The following is a 19,867-nucleotide window of genomic DNA, read 5'->3' on the forward strand; positions in this document are numbered from 1 at the left end:
CCCCAATTTCAAACTAATTTGTATAAATCATTCAATTCCCCATGTAAAAGAAAGATTGTTTTTTTTCTCTTTCCTGATTGGAGACAGCTTTGACACATGTGGATGTTCTGACCAATAGAAGCAATTTTCATGACTTTTCCTTTTTGAAATTCTCAGGAGGAAAAAAAGCAAGCTTACTGACTAAATTAAATTACATTTCATGACTAGGGCAGTAAACAAGAGAATTAGAAGTACACTCTGGGTGGGGTTCATACAGGTCCTAGGAAAAGAAAGAAAAACAGGATTTTTTTAAAAAGAAAGAAAGAGAGAAGAGTTAAAAGATTTAGAAAACTCTAAAAAAAAAAAAAAAAAAGACATTCCAGAATTTTACAATGTGTGTGTGTGCCTGTGTGTGTGTGTGTGTGATTATGGAGGTGGAAGGAAGAAGTGTGTAAGAGTCAGACAAAATCAAACCTTAAGTGAAAGTTATATTTTTGTGAGGAAAACCTTGGTGAGTAAGTATCTTTATCTCTATTCAGGCAAAATATACCAAGATAATTAGCAGAAGTCCTTAAAGAATATGACCTCACCTGAGATACATCTCAGAAACATTTTTCTACAATAATAGAACCATCTAACACATTCACACGTGCACACACTCACATACACACACACATTTTAACATGTTAACACCAAACCCAAAGCCATACTAATGGATATAAAGAAAGGACAGGATGGAAATTGCAAAAATGGCAGGGTATTCTTAAACACCTTGGGTGGACGTACTTGAAGTCTTACTTCTTTCCCAAGTTTTCTCCACAAAAAGCTAACAAGAAAAGAAAGTGTTTATGGCCAGGGCTGGGAGAAAACAAAAAAGTAAATTGTTCAAAGTTCTGGAACGACACCAAGACAAAGGCACATTCAGTCCGGGTACCGCCTTCCTTATCCTTTCCAAACTGTAAATAGACGGAGAACACGGTGCTCGAAGCTCCTCTGCTCTCCTTAACTGCCGTCGCACAGGGTAACCTTGACTTAGATTTTCCACAAACGTGATGCATTCCTATGAAAGAGACACGTATATAATTTTATAGATCTGTCATATTTTTAAATGCTTAAGGATACCCTATCATTTAAAGGATTCCCCCTCCTTTATACATGTCTACGTTCCAATTTTGGCATTTGGGACTTCTACAAAATGTAGTGTATCAGAATAGTGTTCCATTTCAGAATCAGTGAATGGCTTTGCTACACCAGAACGTCAGGCTTCAGCATGTTATTTCTGTATTCTAATTCAAATCCTTTATGTGACTACCTATCCATTTCTAATTTGAATTTTGCTGGGTGGTTTAAAGCTTTTAAGTCCTTTCACATCTATTCTTTAAGATGCTTAGTTTAGCATCTTGCATTTTCCCGCCAGGGTTTTCTTGTGCATAATTCTTTGGCACGCCAGGTGGCAGGTTCTGAAACAGTTGTTGGGCGTTCTGTGGCCCTCAAACTCTCCCAAGGAATACAGGCAACTTGGGAGCATCCTGAAGGATTCGGTGCCTGGGGTAACGTGTGCTGTTTGTTTAGTGAATTAGCACCTCCACAAAAGATCGTAAAGAAGGTGTTCCTGATGGCATGGAGCACAGAAATAGGAAGCCGAGTTGATCTGTTTCAGCACTAACTCATACTCTGCCAGCACTCTACAAATGCTAGACTCCAGTTCAAAATTGGTAACCTCCATGTTTTTAGCCAGTGTTCCTTATGTTTGAAGATCTGATTTAGAAGATGTCAGCTGGCATCCATGGTCTTGGAGGAGCTTTTAATGAGAATGTGGTCTCCCATCCAAGTACTAACCAGGCCCGACCCTGCTTAGCTTCCGAGTTTCTTTGGTCATAGATGACTCTAATGCCTGTCTTATTCGTTCGTGTTCCCTTGGCAGGAACGTGGAGCACATTTTCCAGGGACCTCAGTTCTGATGTGGGCTTTTTTTTTTTTTTTAATTCTATGCGTTAGCAATAAATCTATAATGACTATTATAAGGTCTAAATATATGAAACAGGAATGGTGAAAAGGCCACCTGCATTATGGTAGTACCAATAATAGCTCCCAGTTCTGCATGCTAACTAGGGCGCAGCCTCACGGCTGAGTTATTTACATACATCTAATCTTTATAATAAGGCTGCAAATTAGGTACACTTATTAATATTTCACAGATAAAGAAACCAAGCCTGTCTGTTACTGAAAATATGTGTCACCTTGACCCCAGAGCCTAAGCTTTTGACCATTACACTCCCCTGCCTCTCTCTGCAATGCATTTAAGTGTCCTTTGAAAAGCTGCAATGCTCTATAAATGTCAGGTGGTGTTCTCGTGGCTGTTGGAAAGGAGTCTAATTCCTGCACTCTTCTTACTGCCACAATCTAAAGGAAGAAATGCCTTCAAGTGATGTGAAGAGTACAACCATCCTTGTGAGTCACTGGAGTATAGCTATCCCGTGGGGGTGAGGGGCAGGAATATTTCAGAACTAGTGCTTTACATTTTCAAGAACTCAAGTCAGGGGCCAATGTCACCAGTAACTGCTGCCATCTACTTCAGAGTGTGGGGAAGAAAAAGCCTTGACGAAAAGCAAACAAAACAGCTACTTCAAGGCTGACGAAGGCCTGCCTGGGATGTCTGTATTTTTCTGCTGTGGCTGCAAAGAAAATGTTTGCATTCTGAGAGCACTTCAAAATGAGTTCATTTATCTGCTCCTTGGAAGATTCCTCTACGTTAAGGTCTCCCGGGGAAAGATATTGTTTCTGTGACACCACAAGTTAAAGACATCTGGTTCCATTATCCATCACTGTTATTTACAAGTGAGAAATTGATTGAAGGCCAAAGGTCAGGACTCCCGCAGCAGAAAACTCAAACAATGTGCTCAGAACTTGGGTAACACCCTCCAGCTTATGCAGATATGACATCTCAGAGTTTAAGGCCTATTGTTTTCTGACATATCTCTATGACAAAATATTATTTGTCAGTTTTCCCTGAAATAGAAGTACACATTATTACGGAGACATGAGACTGCTTTCTCTAACAAGTTGATCATTTGGGCAGCAATAAGCAATTGTGAGTTATCAATAATTGCTTTGTTAAGCAAACAGATTTCAGCAATTTCTCTCAAGTAAAATATTGCTTTCATGACATCAACCCTTTAGCTGAAAAGAGAAATTAATCTGTTGTTGAGGCAACTAAAGTGATCTTAATTATAGCTCTGAATTTGGTTTCATCCATAGATTAGGAAAACTATTTTGTTGATCTTAATGGATTCTTGAATTTCCAAGAACCTCCCCCACCCCCACTCTGCTCTCTCTCTCTCTCTCTCTCTCTTTCTCACTCTCTCTTTCTCTTCCTCCCTCCCCTTTCTCTCCCATTTATACAAGAATCTTCAGGCCTGAGCTGGTGTAGTAAATGTCTATTAAAGCATTCAAATATTTACTTCTCTACCATCATTACTAAACACTGCTTTGGAGGAGGAACAATAACAAACAGCCTCTGTCACTTGAGAGGAAATGTCAATACATCCTAGTTGAAAAGGGAAGCTACCTGTGATCACATACACTCAGTGGGGAACAGATGCAATGTGTTTGGGTAGGAATGGCGAATAAGCCAACATGGTGACCATCCAAGCCACGAGCAGCTCAAGAACTGGAATTGGGATATGAAACAGAGCTATGGTGCATAAGTAAACCCATTTCTGTTTTTTTCATTCTTTTTTTTTTTTTTAAGATTTTATTTATTTGATAGAGAGAGACACAGTGAGGGAGGGAACACAAGCAAGGGGAGTGGGAGAGGGAGAATCGGGCTTTCCGCTGAGCAGGGAGCCTGATGGGGGGCTCAATCCCGGTACCCTGGGATCATGACCTGAGCCGAAGGCAGACGCTTAACGACTGAGTCACCCATGTGTTCCTGTTTCTTAAATTCTTATTTAAAACCAATGGAGAAGCTGTCCATGGTTTTCCATTTCAGCATTTTAATTTTTCTCTGTCCTAAAGAAGTCTAATTTCTTACTGAATACAATTCTAATGGGTTTTGTGTTATTACCAATTTATCCCATTTTGTTTTAAAAGGAACTCTCTTTTGTTCTGGAGGGGAAACCTTAAAAATCTAAAACTCCCTATGGACAATGTGGTAGAGAATCCATGGAAGGTATTTTTTTGATTTTTGGTTTCTTTTTTTTTTTAACATCAGCCTATATCTATAGATACAGCTTGAAAGATCACTGGATTCTATGCAAATTGTTATTCCTGAGATAATGAGACAAGTGTGTTGGTCAATTAGTACATATTGTCAACCTTTAAAACAATGTGAGAAAGCCCTTAAAAGATTTCTGACAGAAGTAGCTAAAACACTGCATGTGTGTAAGTGTGTGTGTGCGTGTGTACACACATATCCCTCAGGTATAGGATAGAAGCCAGAATGAGAGTTGAAAATTAAAACTAATAGGGAAAATCTCAAAAATCTAAGTTTTGTTTTCAGTTAGAATCTTAAAGAAGGGTTTGAGTGGTTCCTATTCTATCTAAAACGGTTTGTTCATAAATAATGAATGTTAGAAAGGCAGAACGCCTAAAGTCCCTTTACATCCAAAAGAAAATTTATGATCCCTTCAAAATTTTAAATCATTTCAGACTGGGTAAAAAGAATACCTTTAGGTATTATTTTTGACCTAAGTTCTACTCTGGCAACTTGCTAGAATTAGATTCGATATAAGACAGAGTTAATCAACCTCAGCACTACTGGTACTTTGGACCAGATAATTCTTTGTTATCAGGAGCTGTCCTGTGAATTATGAGACTTCTAGCAATATTCTTGGCTTCTACCCACCAGATTCTGGTAGCAACCTCATCATCAGATATGAGCATCAAAAATGTTTCCAGACTTTACCATATGTCCCTTGAGAAAGATGGTGAAAAAAATCACCTCAGCTGAGAGCCACTAATAAAAGAACCCCTATGTACTCTGTGTGTGTGTGTGTGTGTCTGTGTGTCTGTGTTTGGTGGTGGTGGTAGTGGTGGTGGGGTTCTTAAGAAAGTAACTGTAAGATAATTTCAGCTTCAATTTTTTAATTTCGACTTTAATTTGATCCTGCACTTTGAAAAAAATGACCTCAACACTTGTCTACTCTCATAAGAGGTGGAGAATATTTGCCTTTCTTTCGAGTCCTGCTTTGCCTTATAAAAAGCTTTGATAAAAAGAATGTGAATAAGTGACATTATGAAGCTAGGCCTTGGGAGGTCTTATGGGTTCCAATTTGCTGTCTTGGAGTGTTGCACTAAGGCTGCCATCTAAGGAAGCCAGTCTAGCTTCCTGGAAAAATCAAAAGCACATGAAAGAAAGACAAGATGCTCTAACCAACAGCAAGCTCCAACGTCAGACATAGGAGTGAAGCCATTTTGGACTTCATAGGCCAACTAATCACCCGGCCAACTCAGTCTCATGAGTGAACCTGGGTGAAGAGGAAATAACCAGCAGAGGAAATAACCAGCTATCCTATAGAGCCAAGAGAAATAAACTATCACTTGTTTTTTTGTATAGTGTGGCAGAAAGGTGGGCTACTGGTATTTATCTGATCCTCAAGTCTTCCTTTTGGACTTCTCTTCATCTTTTTCCATATTTGTGAGAGGGCTTTCAATAGTAGACTTTTTCTATCATGATACTTATACTAATTTTTATTTCCCAATGGAACCCTGAAGTAGGGTAACACAGTTCAGAAAAAAGTACAGAGAATTCAATTTCACTCTGGCTAATCTATGGGATCACACTTAATTTGGGAGATCCCATATATGTTGATCCCATATATATGTTTCCTAGCATATTTGAGCTTGGAAAACGTCTTACAACACCGTGTCCATTCATTCTTCACCTGGTCATAGAAAAGTATAGGATGGGAGAAAACATTAAAAATTACTCCTGCTCTTTGGTTGTTCCAGTTTTGAATCCAGGAGAATTCAGAAGAAGATTTTTACAACACGGCCAGGGAGATTAATATACTGTCTAATGCAATAAAGATCTCATGGGCAAAAACCATATTGAGGAATAGTAATCAGGCACATTTTTAAAATCAGAAGTAGAGGAAAAGTAACACTAAACATTTTGGTGACACAAGAAAATGTTTATGACATTCAAAAGGAAGTGTAGCTCAGAAATAATTTAAATAGGTTTAAGTGCCCACCATAAAAACCAAAAAGAAAAACTGTTAGCAAATGGAATCTTGAGAGATATAAATCAATAAAGAATAAAAAATTTTCTGTAAGACAAATTGAAATGTACCTGGGAGAAATAAGTGCTAATAGTTTCTTGGTTGATAAAATTGAGTTTGGACTTCCAAAAGTATTGTATGTGCAAAAAAATTGTGATGTTTATATTCCATAATGGTTAGAAGGAATCCTGAAATCAAGAAAGACTACAATTCTGAACTGTAGATAATCTTTTCAAGCTCAGTGGGTCAAGTCAAACACACACTACAGGTTTTCACTTACTTTTGGCCCTAAAAGATTAACTCCAGGCCAAAGGGGATGCAAGATCCACAACAGTGGTTCACAACGTCTAGAGGACATTGGAAATCACCTCGGCACTTGCAGAAAATATTCCAAGTGGGCCTGTACTTAGAAATCCTGATTCAATAGACCCCGAGTGGAATTAGGAAATTTCTACTTTTGGCAAAATATCCTGGGTGATTCGGACGTAGATAGTCTAAGATCATACTTTGAGTAACAGTTATCTGGAACCAAGAGAATAAATTCCTAAGTTCTGTACTGATTATACCAAATGAAAATCCCTAAGTGTTATTTTCAAAGTATAAAAATACCATATAATGTCCAACATGATGCTTTGTTGAAGAAAACTTACCAGTTGTTTTGTTCCCAAGGAAAATGCATGAAGCTTACTATTTGTGTGTGTGTGTGTGTGTGTGTGTGTGTGTGTGTGTGTGTGTCTGTGAGAGAGAGAGGGAGATTTTGAGAGAGGGAGAGAGAGAGAGAGAGAACATCCTTTACTGAAGATGTTCCTGATGATGTTGGCAGCGTTATCTCAGATGTCAAGGCATGAGGGTCTCAAATTTGCTAACGGGCTCAGGAAGATGGCTCCAAACCATAGCAGAATTTTTCCCTATTGTGTATTGCTAATTCCAAAAAACTGTATAAAATTGTCCAGGTGATTTATCAGTCAAGGAAAATCTATATTTTTTCTAATAGGGTTTAATCAGAAAAATTAAGGAAAACTTTAGCTCACTGTGAAGAGTTTACATTCAGCAAAAGGGAAAATGTTCAAATATTCGGCTCTTCAAAAATGGCAAAGAAGTACACATTTCAAATTTAAGGATTTTGCAATAATTCAGATGTGAAATGGGATATCAATCATCCAAACTTGGCATCTCAACCTTGCTTATATTTTTGTGAGTGGAAATATCATTGCATTTAACAAGGACAAGTGTTTCAAATGTTCTTTCTCGTATTCTTGCTTTGTAGACTTTGTTCCTTCTGTCTAAAATACCTTCCTTATACTTTCTTCACTTAACTAAATCCTGCTTTTCCCTGAGACTCAGCTCGGACTCCACCTCCTCCACAGGGTTTTCCTTGAAATCCCCCATTCCTACCCCTTTACTTCCTGAACCACTTTTCTTCCTACCTTTTCATAGTAGCTGGGGCTTTCCTCCATCAGTGTACTGTGACTCCGATGTCTGCAGCCCCTTTGCCTCCAAGAGAGTTCAATGAGATCAAAGGCCTCATCTTATTTGTTTCTATTTCTGGAACTGAGCAAATAGTAGGGGTTAAAAAATAACAGCATAATGATGGATTTTTAAAATTGAAAAATATTAAATCTTAGTGAAGCATAACATGAGTATTAGTTGCAGGAATACGAAAAACCAGGAGGTCATTCACTGAAAGATGTGTAACCACATCAAGAAAAGCTAACATAATATATCACACACTCACCATAACAAACATGTACAACAACACATATTAAAGGAGTAGTATGATCTGCTATGTTTAAGCGCTATAAAATTATAGTATGGTTGGAATTGCTTTTCCCCCTTACACTGAAACACACACACACACACACAAATACACACACACGTGTGTGCACACACACACTCAAAGGCAATGGAGTTCTCTGGCACTTTTGTTTTCTTCGTATAGTATCTAGCACAGAGCTGAAAAAGTTGATGTTTCTATTTCCTTTGGTCTTATTAACAGGAACAATCTACTTAGTACTATTCTTTGAGGTAGTGTGCAAATTCTCCTAAACAAAAATAAAAACACAGAAGCACCTGGATGGCTCAGTCATTGGGCATCTGCTTTCAGCTTGGGTCATGATCCTGGGGTCCTGGGATCGAGCCGCACATCAGGCTTCCTGCTTGACCAGAAGCCTGCTTCTCCCTCTTCCACTTGCCCTGCTTGTGTTCCTTCTCTCGCTGTTTCTCTCTCTGTCAAATAAATAAGTAAAATCTTAAAAAAAAAAAAAAAGCACAAATAAGCATTTGATTTTCAAAGAAAAAATATAAAATATTTCTTTCCATTGAATTATGTACTTAAAATACAACTTCATCACTTAATTAGTATTGTCTACTTGGGCACAATATTACATTTACTTTCAATCTTTAAAATTTAAAAAAAAAAAACAATTTATTTACTTCTTTTGTAATTTTCCCCTACCAACAGGTTGAGCTAGGCAAGGCCAAGCAAACTGTGATTAAGTAAATGGCTGTTTCTTTTAATCAATTAAATTATAAAGTTGGCACATGATGTTCATAGCTCCTTAAATAATGACTTAATAAAGAATAGGTAGTTTAGTACTTAGCACAATGAGACAATAATCAGAAAGTCATAAAAACAGACACTTTTAAATAGACAAACATATAATACATAAGGTTTATTCCAATAACCCCTAAAATTAGTATCTCATGAAAGAGTGAGTGCAAATCACTGCACCTTATTCAGTGCAATCAGACTAAACCCACTGTCTGACTAGAAAGCTGTCATTGTAGAGGCCTTTATAGCCTCAGTAAACAAATTGTTCAGGTAGAAGATGAACATATGTGAAAAGGGAAAACATGTTACGTATTTCAAGTGAAGAACTATTGAATTTTTAAAAATCAAAAGCCTTCAACTATTTTGAGCCCTATATCCACTCAAAATCCCTATGTCACTTTGTATCATTCTTAGAACTCATGAATTTTTGTGATTTCAAGTATAGCTCAGCTTGGGATGTGGCTGAAGAGACATCTATTTTATTTTTTTAAAGATTTTATTTATTTATTTGAGAGAGAGAGCCTGCACATGAGATGGGGGAGGGGCAAAAAGAGAAGCAGACTTCCCACTGAACAGGGAGCCCATGTGGAGTTCCAGCCCAGGACCCTGGGATCATGACCTGAGCCGAAGGCACACATTTGACCAGCTGAGCTACCCAGATGCCTCTGAAGATGCTTTTAAACACGTTAGGGGTACAAAATAAACTACTGGGACTTCATCAAGATAAAAAGCTTTTGCATAGCAAAGGAAACAGTTGATGAAACCAAAAGACAACTGATAGAATGGGAGAAAATATTTGCAAATGTCTTATCAGATAAATAGCTACTATCCAAAATCTATAAAGAACTTATCAAAGTCAGCACCCAAAGAACAAATAATCCAGTCAGGAAATGGGCAGAAGACATGAATAGACATTTCTCCAAAGAAGACATACAAATGGCCAACAGACGTATGAAAAAATGCTGAACATCTTTGGGCATCAGGGGAATATAAATCAAAACCACAATTAAGACACCAGTTCACACCAATCAGAATCGCTAAAATTAATGACTCAGGGAAAAAACAGATGTTGGTGAGGATACAGAGAAAGGCAAACATTCTCCCACTGTTCGTGAGAATGAAAGACGGTACAGCCACTCTGGAAAAAGTATGGAGGTTCCTCAAAAAGTTGAAAATACAACTATCCAAAACCCAGCAATCACACTACCGGAGGTATCTATCCCAAAGATACAAATGTAGGATCCAAAGGGGCACCTGTACCCCATTGTCGATAGCAGTATTGTCCACAATAAGCAAATTATGGAAAGAGCCCAGATGTCCATCAACAGATGAATGGATAAAGAAGATGTGGTATATATAGATATAACAGACTACTATTCAGCCATCCAAACTAGAGGGTATTATGCTAAGCAAATAAGTCAACCAGAGAAAGATTATCACATGATTTCACTCATGTGTGGAATTTAAGAAACAAAACAGAGGAGCATAGAGGAAGGGAGGGAAAAATAAAACAAAACGCAATCAGAGAGGGACACAAACCAAAAGAGACTCTTAACCATAGGAAACAAACTGAAGGTTGCTGGAGGGGAGAAGATAGAAGGATGAAGTTACTGGGTGATGGGCATTAAGAAGGGCACGTGATGTAATGAGCACAGAGTTTTATATGCAACTGATGAATCACTGAACTCTACCTCTTAAACTAATAATACATTATATATTAATTGAATTAAATAAAATAAAATTTAAAAATATGTATAGGCATAAAATAACATTTTAGGGGTAGAGTACCTGGTTTATTAATATATGCATAAGAATTTTTTTAAAAAGAGGAATACCTGCATCTTAGATTCTGATGGGCATAAACAAATATGTTGATTTTATGATACATACTAGTATACTGAAATTATTCCCAAAGAAGTAGTTAGATGTTAATATGAAAAGAACTTCAGTATATTTAAGAGAATGTGCTGGGGTTAATGCATATTTGGGATTTAGACAAATCAAAATAATTGCCAATTTAAGTAGAAGATAAATCTTGATTTCTCTCTGAAAACAAATTTCTCTTTGCAGAGTACTTAGGGCAAAAGTTCATATTCTTATTTGAGGGTTTGACCTTCTTCATATCTTCAGTCAGATGTTTCCTACTCAGTGGGACCCACCCTGATGACCTATTCAAAATGGAAATATGCACCCACACTTCTGAACATGTTTACCCTGGCAGCTTTTTATTGTTTATTTTTTACCTTTTTCCTAACACTTCCTCCTAACTATTTAACTTATCTACTATGTTTATTGCTTACAGTTTGTCTCCTTACATGAGAACATAAACTCCTCAAGAGAGGCTATTTTACCTGATTTGGCCAGTGGTAGTTGGTACATGGTGGTCACACAATAAATACTAGCTGACTTACAGTACTTTTTTATACATACTACCTGAAAAAGTCAAGAACACGTTTTGGTAAAACCCACTTTACCAACAGATAAAATTGAGCACAAGTATTTTTGGGTAGCAATTCACAGTATGAATTTCAAGCAATTTTTAAATTGTACTACAATATTTAGAACAATTGTTTTTAAGTGTATTTTTGTTAATATAAATATGCCTACTTCTGTATATTAGATGGTAGAAACTCTTCTGTTTGAGAGTTTATAGATGGAGATATGTATGTGGGGAAACTTACTTTTATAATAAATATCTTAACAGAATACATCAGTTTGAGAAAATTGGTTTTACTTTACAGTCAAAATTTTGATTCTGAAAATTCTGCCTTAAATTTGACGTTAGGAAACTTTTGAAAGAAAGAACGAAAAGGCATTTTCATAATACATTGTTATACACCCATTTCCTTGATGACCTCATCCATCTCCATTACTGATCTACTGCATCTATACCACTTTCTCATCCATTTAAATTTCAACACCTGCTCCACATCTGCCTTGCCAGGATAACCTCAGTGCTTTGTCAGACACAGGACTATGAGTAGAGCAAATACTTTCGTCACTTTTATTACTACACTTCCATTAAGTTTTCCCAGTGCCTACTGTCTAGTCAGAGAATGTGACCTTTTGTAAATTCTACTGTTAGAATAATGGGTTATCCTTGAACTCGGAATGCCCTTGGTCATCAGGGAACACTGACTTCTTCAAATACCCGCACATATTTGGGAATCCATCCTGGAGGTTAGGGATGAATTATCTTACCCTCTAAATATCACCTCTAGCTATCTGGATTCACAATGTGGAATTGATCATGATTCCTTGCCAGTAATATTCAAATTTCCCACACAATCCTTATACAGCTTCATCTTCTAGCATTCCCATGATCTACCTGTTATGCATGAAATAAGTGACCTGAATCCATATGACATAAAACAGTAAAATTATAGCAATTTACTAACAGTTCTCTTTTTTGCTATAATGTAGATAAGAAAAAAGCAACAAAACAAAATAAAATGCACAAAGGTGACCATGGTGGCTGGTTAATTTCATGTAGATCTTTACATAAATTCTGCTATTTCTGAATAGAAGTACATCTAGGGAAGATATTGGTCAGGTGTTTCATGCTCCTCTTCCTGTCTCTGATGTCATTACAGAAGTCCAGGTGATCATGATCTTTCTGGACTATAGAAGTTGTCTCCTAAGAGGCCTTCCCTTTCCAGTCCTGCCTTTCTCCTTTTTCATCCTCCACAGTATTGAGAAAATTATCTTTCTTAAAACTTTTAGTCCTTTGTGAACTCCTTAGTGCATATAAAATAAAATTCACCCTCCTTTAGAGCCTTAATGCTGGCTTATTGTTTAGACTACTCTCTCCTCTGTCTCCCACCTTTTCCTGTGTGCCTCAGAGGAATAGTCTTGCTGTCTGAGATGTTCATGATGTTCCACTTGATTGGGATCTCTATGCGTCTGCTTTGGCCACCCAGGGGCTAACATGAACCTTGACACATACTAGATACCAATAAACAGATTGCAGACTTAAGATGATTGAGGAAAACTTTGAGCTTCCTTCCCTTTCCAAATCACAGAGGGAAAAAAAATGAAAATAAAATATGTCCATGGCAGCCCTGGAAGCACAAGAAGGGTATAAATAGTAAATGAGATCAGTCAGGAATTTGAGGAAGATAAAAACATTGGGATATAAAATCCAATAGAGCTGATGAATATGTGACCCAATATATGTTTATAAAAAAGAAAGCTCTTGTAAATGTTCATGATTTCCAATTTTGTAGCTCTCATGGTTTGCAGTTATTTGGACACAACTGAATAACAAATCAGTGACCTGGGAGATCAAGCAAAGCAATTCTCTCAAAACACACTGAATGGATAAAGATGCAGGGAGTATGAGGAAACCATTAGGAAAAATCAAGGATTGGGGCCCCTGGGTGTCTCAGTCAGTTAAGTGTCTGCCTTTAGCTCAGGTCATGATCCTGAAGTCCTGGGATGGAGCTCTGGGTCAGTCTCCTTGCTCAGCAGGGAGCTTGTTTCTCCCTCTGCCCTTCAACCCGCTTGTGCTCTCTCACCACTCTCTGCCTGACCCGTGCTCTCCAGCTCTGGCTCTCACTCTCTCAAATAAATAAATAAAATCTTAAAAAAAAAAATAAAGGAAAAATAAAGGATCAATTCAGAAGTTTCTATTTATATTTAATAGGAATTCCAGTAGGGGGAATGAAGAAGATGCAATGTTGAGATAGTTCAAAAAATAATAGCAGAAAATCTCCCTGAGATGAAGAAGAAAATGCAAAACTTTCTTTTACAAAAGCTATCAACTGCCAAGTTGCCATGTTCTCAATGGAGTGAAAATTCACCTTTAAAGATAAAGAGAAAAAATCATAAAAACTAAAATCACAGAAATATGGAAAAAGTTTCCTTCAGAGGAATGGAGTTAAAATGAGAATGCAGATGTATCATCTGCGAATCTGGATGATAGAAGACGATGGAAAAAATTCCTCTCTAATTCCGAGATTAAATTATTTTGAACCTAAAATTCTATATCCTGCAAAATAACCAATCAAGTATAAAAGCAAAAGAAAAAAAACATTTGGAGGCATGCAAGATGCAGACGACCTAAAATATGGAGTACTTGATGTAGTACTCAAATAAGGCAATAGATAGATACATACATACATAGGAATATATTATAAAGAGAAAAGCATAGAAGAAAGGGGAATGTAGCAAAAAAAAAAAAAAAAAGCAGTTAAACTCTTGATTTAAATGATCATAATTAAGCATTTAAGACATTCATGAAAATTCTGGAATTCCTATGTCCTAGAAATTCCTAAATTCCTAAATAAAATAACAAGGTAACTTAAAAATAACCATGGAAAAACATAAAATAATATTATATTATTTCTTTATATCAATATTTTGGTAAACCTAGATTCCAGAACTCTAGAGTATAGATTCTAGTGAGTCTTGGGTTATATCTTTATATCCACTAATCTCTAGCTGAAATCTAGCACGAGCTTCAATGATAAGTCTAAGCAAAAAACATAATAGTAGGGGCGCCTGGGCGTCTGGATGGCTCAGTTAAAGCCTCTGCCTTTGGCTCAGGTCATGATCGCAGGGTCATGGGATGGAGCCCCGCATCAGGCTCCCTGTCCTCTCTCTCTGCCTGCGTCTCTGCCTACTTGTGATCTCTCTGTCAAATAAATAAATAAAATATTTTAAAAAAAATAATGGTATTAGCAATACTTGGGACTTTCATCAGTACAAATCACAGAAATGTATAGCTCATTTTTCAGTTGGTGCAGGTATGTGAAAATATCACTTACGATAGGCATTAGGTTAGCCTATAGGTTGTACATCATCTCCAAGTGCTTGCCTACAGATGTTCCTGCAAATGAGCTGATCACCCCCTCAGACAAATGTGCCCAGTTACGCACATTCTCACGTTGGTGCCTCTGCCACCCTTTTAGCCTCTACTAGTCTGACTGACCTCTAATTACAAAAAGTTGAAAAGAGATGAGCTCTTTCCATTACTTGCTGACGTTCTGTTAACTGGACTGTTGTGATGAGAATTTTTCACCTCCCTAAGGCAGTACGGTGTTCTGTAACACAGATAACTGATTGAACTACAAGTATTAAGCCTTACAAGTTCAAACAAATCACATGATTAGGATAACTGTTTGAAGTATTATTTCAAGTAACTTATTAGCATTCACAGATGGTGCAAGGATACAGGCTATGTGTGCTGCAAGTTCTGAGCAGCAGAGGTTCCTCTCTTGACTTGGTTTCCTTTCCCATTGCCATTCTGTTCACTGAGCTATGAGCTAAAGGCAAGCACACATTGTATATCACATAAGCAGGTTTTGTGCATTTGAAGTCTATAAAAATACTGAGCATATTGAGAATAGCATTGGGAGAACACCGTACACATAACTGGGGGGAAAAACCCACAACTTACATACATATATTATTTGTAGGAAGGCAGAGAAAATCATGTGACTCCACTCACAATAACAGTCTAATTCCACGGTAGACATTTAAAAAAGTGATTCCAGTAAACAGTCCATAGACTTCAAGCACAAAAAGGGCCCATGGCATTAAGTAAAAAATCCCTGATCTAGATCAAGTTGATGTTCTCTAAGATAAAAATTAGCAACACCAACCCAGGAGGTGGGAAAAAGAACTGGGACAGACCAATAGTCATAGGAAAAACTGAAGGGTAAACAAAGGTTTACATGCACACATGCCATCATCCCTACCACGATGAAAGACCTGTGCCAAAATGCCGCCCTCCAACCCTCAACGAACAGATCGTTTCCCTTAAGTGGTTTCAATAGTTAGAAAAAGGAAAAACGAACAGAAGTTCACCAATTCATTTCACAAATCAAGTAAAATAATCATGAAATCAAGATTAATATGTACCTTAGAAAATGTGTACCTTAGAAAAGGTAACGTGTACCTTAGAAAACCATTAGAGCAATATCACTTTTAAAGATGTACAAATTTCCTAAACGAAATAACAAGAAAGCAAATAAATTCCCTTCAGGGTGGCAAGAAAGAAGATGAGAAAAGATCTGCAATTGAGAAGGTTCATAAATTGGTCTACGAAAATTGAAGCTTTGATTGTCTCTACATTAGAAGGCATTACCAATGTATAAGAGGAAAGCTGGAGGAGACTGGGGGAACCGGACATTTGAAGGGAATGGAGGCCGTTTGAAGGAATCTTGGCAGACAGTGGGAGAGTGATTTAACAAGAGAAATAATTAGGATTGCTGGGTAGGGTTGAGCGTCTGTTGTTGCTTTTTGGTGAATATTTCTTTTCCCCCATTTATTTTTATTTATTAAATTTTTTTTTAACTGAGGTATAATCAACATACAGCGTTACAGTAGATTCAAGTACAATATAATGATTCAAAAATTCTGCGCCTTCCTCAGGGCTCACCACTCTAAGTGCCCTCTTCCTCTCCTTCACCTTCTTTATCCATCGCCTCATCCATACCTCTCTGGCAACCACCAATTTGTTCTCTGTATTTAAGAGTCTGCGGGGAGGAGGGTGGTGAGGGTTGTTGTCTCTTTGTTTCCTTGTTTTTGTTTTTGTTTTTTAAGACTTATTTATTTATTAGAGAGAGAGGGGGACAGAGAGGAGGGAGAGGGAAATTGGGAGAGGGAAAGAATCTCAATCAGATTCTCCACTCAGCAGAGAGCCCTACCCAGGGCTCAATTCCACCACCCCGAGATCACGAGCTGAACTGAAATCAATAGTTGACCGCTTAGCCCACTGAGCCACCCAGGCGCCCCAAGTGTCTGAGGTTTTTTGTTTGTTTGTTTGTTTGTCTCTTCGGGGTTTCTATTCTTTTCTTTTCTTTTCTTAAATTCCACATACAGGTTTTCTTCAACAACGCTTGTCTGCTTGGTTATACAGGCCATTGAGAGTTGTTTCACAGATAGAGGCAAGAAAAAGAGGAAGAATCCAATGACATAATAACTATTTAGTCTGAAAAAGATGAGAAGTGAAGAGTTTAGGTCAATAATCTAGAGATCCTGCTGTTAGAACAGAATGGTCTGGTTGAGAGTAGTTGATAAGGAAGATTATTACATATTTCTATTATGTAATATTATGCAGCAATTTAAAAGAATGAAGTAGAACAATATTCACTAAATGTAAACTCCCCAAGATAAACTGTTGAATATGTTGAATAATGAAACCGAGACACAGAAATGTGTGTGTGTGTGTGTGTGTGTGTGTGTATATGTGTGTGTTCTACCAAATGCAATTGTAGGGAGGAGGGCTTATAACTTTCTATTTATTTTTATTTTACTTTCCTTAGGCTTGAGTTTTCCACACCTAGTATGCATTTTAATTTTAAAGGCATAAAAAAGTAAAGCTATTTCCATGTTAGAAAACATGTTGTAGGGCACCTGGGTGGCTCAGTGGGTTAAGCCGCTGCCTTCGGCTCAGGTCATGATCTCAGAGTCCTGGGATCGAGTCCCGCATCGGGCTCTCTGCTCAGCAGAGAGCCTGCTTCTCTCTCTCTCTGCCTGCCTCTCCATCTACTTGTGATTTCTCTCTGTCAAATAAATAAATAAAATCTTAAAAAAAAAAAAAAAAGAAAAGAAAACATGTTGTATATAACTCCATCATATAAAGATACCACTGTTAACACTTCTATTTGTTTTCATTCAGTATTTTTTGGTGCAAATATTTTTTCCTTTTAACAGAAGGGAATCACATAGTGCATACTGTTTTTAATCAGCTTATTCTACCTTTTCCATGGCATTAAATATTTCTCTAGTATCATTTTCGTGGCTAAATAAAACCTTGTTGTTAAATATTTATGGTTTATTCAGTTCTTGTTTCTACCAAAAACACTTCCATAAACATCTTGTAGCTATAATCTTGCAAACATCTATGACTATTTTCTTAGCATGAATCCCCCAAAGTAAAAATGCTTGTTTAAAGGTTTTATGCAGAATTCTGAGGCATTCAATAGAAAAGGCCAAACTGCCTTCCAGAAAGATTTTTAAAATTTCAGTCTGTTGGGGACAGTGCTTCTTTCTGTACCATTTTGCCAACACAGAGAATACAATTATTTTTAAATCTAGGTCCCTAAAACTAGATTTATCATGAAATCAGAATCTCTTTTCACTCTAATTCTATATTAAGTGGTATTTTCAAGCTCAAATACATTGTAATGCTGACCTGAATACAGTCTAATTCTGTGGGATACAAAAATCAGGACAATATTTACGTACTTTATACACTTTTTTCCTAAGCTTTTTTTCTTTGTCAGTCAATTACACTGAAAGATTAAGGATTAGGTTTTGAAAATCTGGTTCTAACCTCCTTCAATGCAAAATTATTAAAATTTAAATATAAGTTTAAAAACTGTGCATTGGACCTTTGTGCCATTGAGGAAGGTCAAGTTCAAGCCCCTTATTTAAAAAGACTTCTCCCTGAGAGATCAAGAAAGGAAACCTATTAACATGACATCTTTTCCCTTTCTTTTCCTCTTTGTTCATTTTAAAACAAGGCTGATACTGACTGAAAGCTAAAATTGCAGAAAACAGTTATGGCTTATTCTATATTGATACGGCATCAAAATTGAGTATGCTCCCACTGAACTCCCTGGACACAATTATTAGTGGAAATCCTTGATGAATTACCCATCTAAACAAAGCCCAGCTGTTTTGTTTTCTAAACAATCCTGGAAAGGACCCGTTAAATATTGCCAACTTGGGCATTGTGTGTTTTTATTTTCAAACAAGAAATTCAGAGTTTGGTATGGTTGGAGCTGGGTTACTAAACATTCTGTTATTTCTACAAAAGAGTGCACTTTTTCCAAAAAGAATGCTGATCGAAATACTTCAATGCTAACCTTCGAAACTGTGAAATGGCCTAACATTTTTTTAATTATTCCTTTTGGAAAGAAAAGAACATATATTTGCTTGTTCTTGCTACAGTTTTGCTGTTTACATGCAAAAAAAGAAAAAAAAGAAAAAAAATCCACTGAAAGAAAGACAAAGATGATGGTTGCAAGTGATTTTATTGTATAGACACAGCCATCCTCTTCAAATTAATTATAGTGACAGTGTTAACTTTTATTGTTCATTCTCATATAAAAATTGTAAAAATGCTACAATGCTGGAAAAAAAGTAGTTGAGGGAGATCAAAGAGGATCAAAAACAATTGAAACCTCTGGTGTCTTAGCAGTTATCAAAGGAAATCACACAACTCTCAAGACATCTAATACTTATTTATTTCATTAAAAAGCAGTTGAAGTCAAAAAAGAAAAAAAAGAAAAAAAAATATACTTCAGTAAAACACTATTTTTCTCTGTGATTTTACCCAGGATATTTTCAAACATGCTAAGGCCTCTATATCTTATTTTTAAAATAATTACAACCCCCTAAACTAACCTTTTGCTTTATCCACTAATTACCTGTCCACTGACCTATTTCTTTCTTTCATTGCCATGCTCCAATTATAAAAGGTCTACTTAAACCATGTCTATTTCATTTATTCCCAGCACAATTCTTTGTCATATATCAGCTCTATCAACATATTAAGTTGGTAGTTTCGGTTGAGTTACCACATTAGTGTAATGCCATGTGACCAAAGAGGTGCTAGACCATATGGAAATTTACAAAGGTTGGCTGAAACCTGGTTACAGATTTCCTGGAACCCTCACACATACCAAGGTTTATAAGAGGATCAGGTTTGGGAGACAGAAAAGGAATCTGTGATGGGGGGGGGGTAACTTGAAAAGAATTGCCCCTGAGTCCAGCTCACAAGAGGGAGGGGAGACACTACCCCTACCCACTTCCCCAAACCTAATGAGAAGGGTTTCAATGAGATCCCTTAAGCTGCAGCTTGACACATGTTCCTTGCGGTTGGGGGACATAGAGGACCTTCTTTGACTTCTGTATGGGAAAGTTAAAGGCGTTTGGGCAGCACAATGGGAGCAGAACAGGCATGGCTGGTCCGGGGGGGTGATTGCCCTTCCCATGACAGTAAGTTGAAGGTGTACAAATCCCAGAGTAGGTGAGTCAGACTTGAGTAATTCAAAATCCTTTCCATGAGGACCACAGAGAGAGTCTATATGCAGCAGACTGTTAAGAGACTCAAGGACTGCGCTGGGGTGGTGGGGAGGGAGGCTGTCAAAGGAGACAGACA

General features: G+C 37.2%; 1 long non-coding RNA gene across 1 annotated transcript; it reads right to left on the bottom strand.

Moving 5' to 3' along the window:
* Positions 1–447: 447 nt before the first annotated feature.
* On the bottom strand, positions 448–8,438 carry LOC131824501 (uncharacterized). The gene is made up of 3 exons (XR_009350881.1): positions 8,271–8,438; positions 7,628–7,751; positions 448–1,039 (listed from the first exon to the last, which is right to left on the bottom strand). It is a non-coding gene; the product is annotated as an uncharacterized LOC131824501 (long non-coding RNA).
* Positions 8,439–19,867: the final 11,429 nt, after the last annotated feature.

Source organism: Mustela lutreola, chromosome 2 (assembly GCF_030435805.1).
Source record: "Mustela lutreola isolate mMusLut2 chromosome 2, mMusLut2.pri, whole genome shotgun sequence".
NCBI lineage: Eukaryota > Metazoa > Chordata > Mammalia > Carnivora > Mustelidae > Mustela > Mustela lutreola.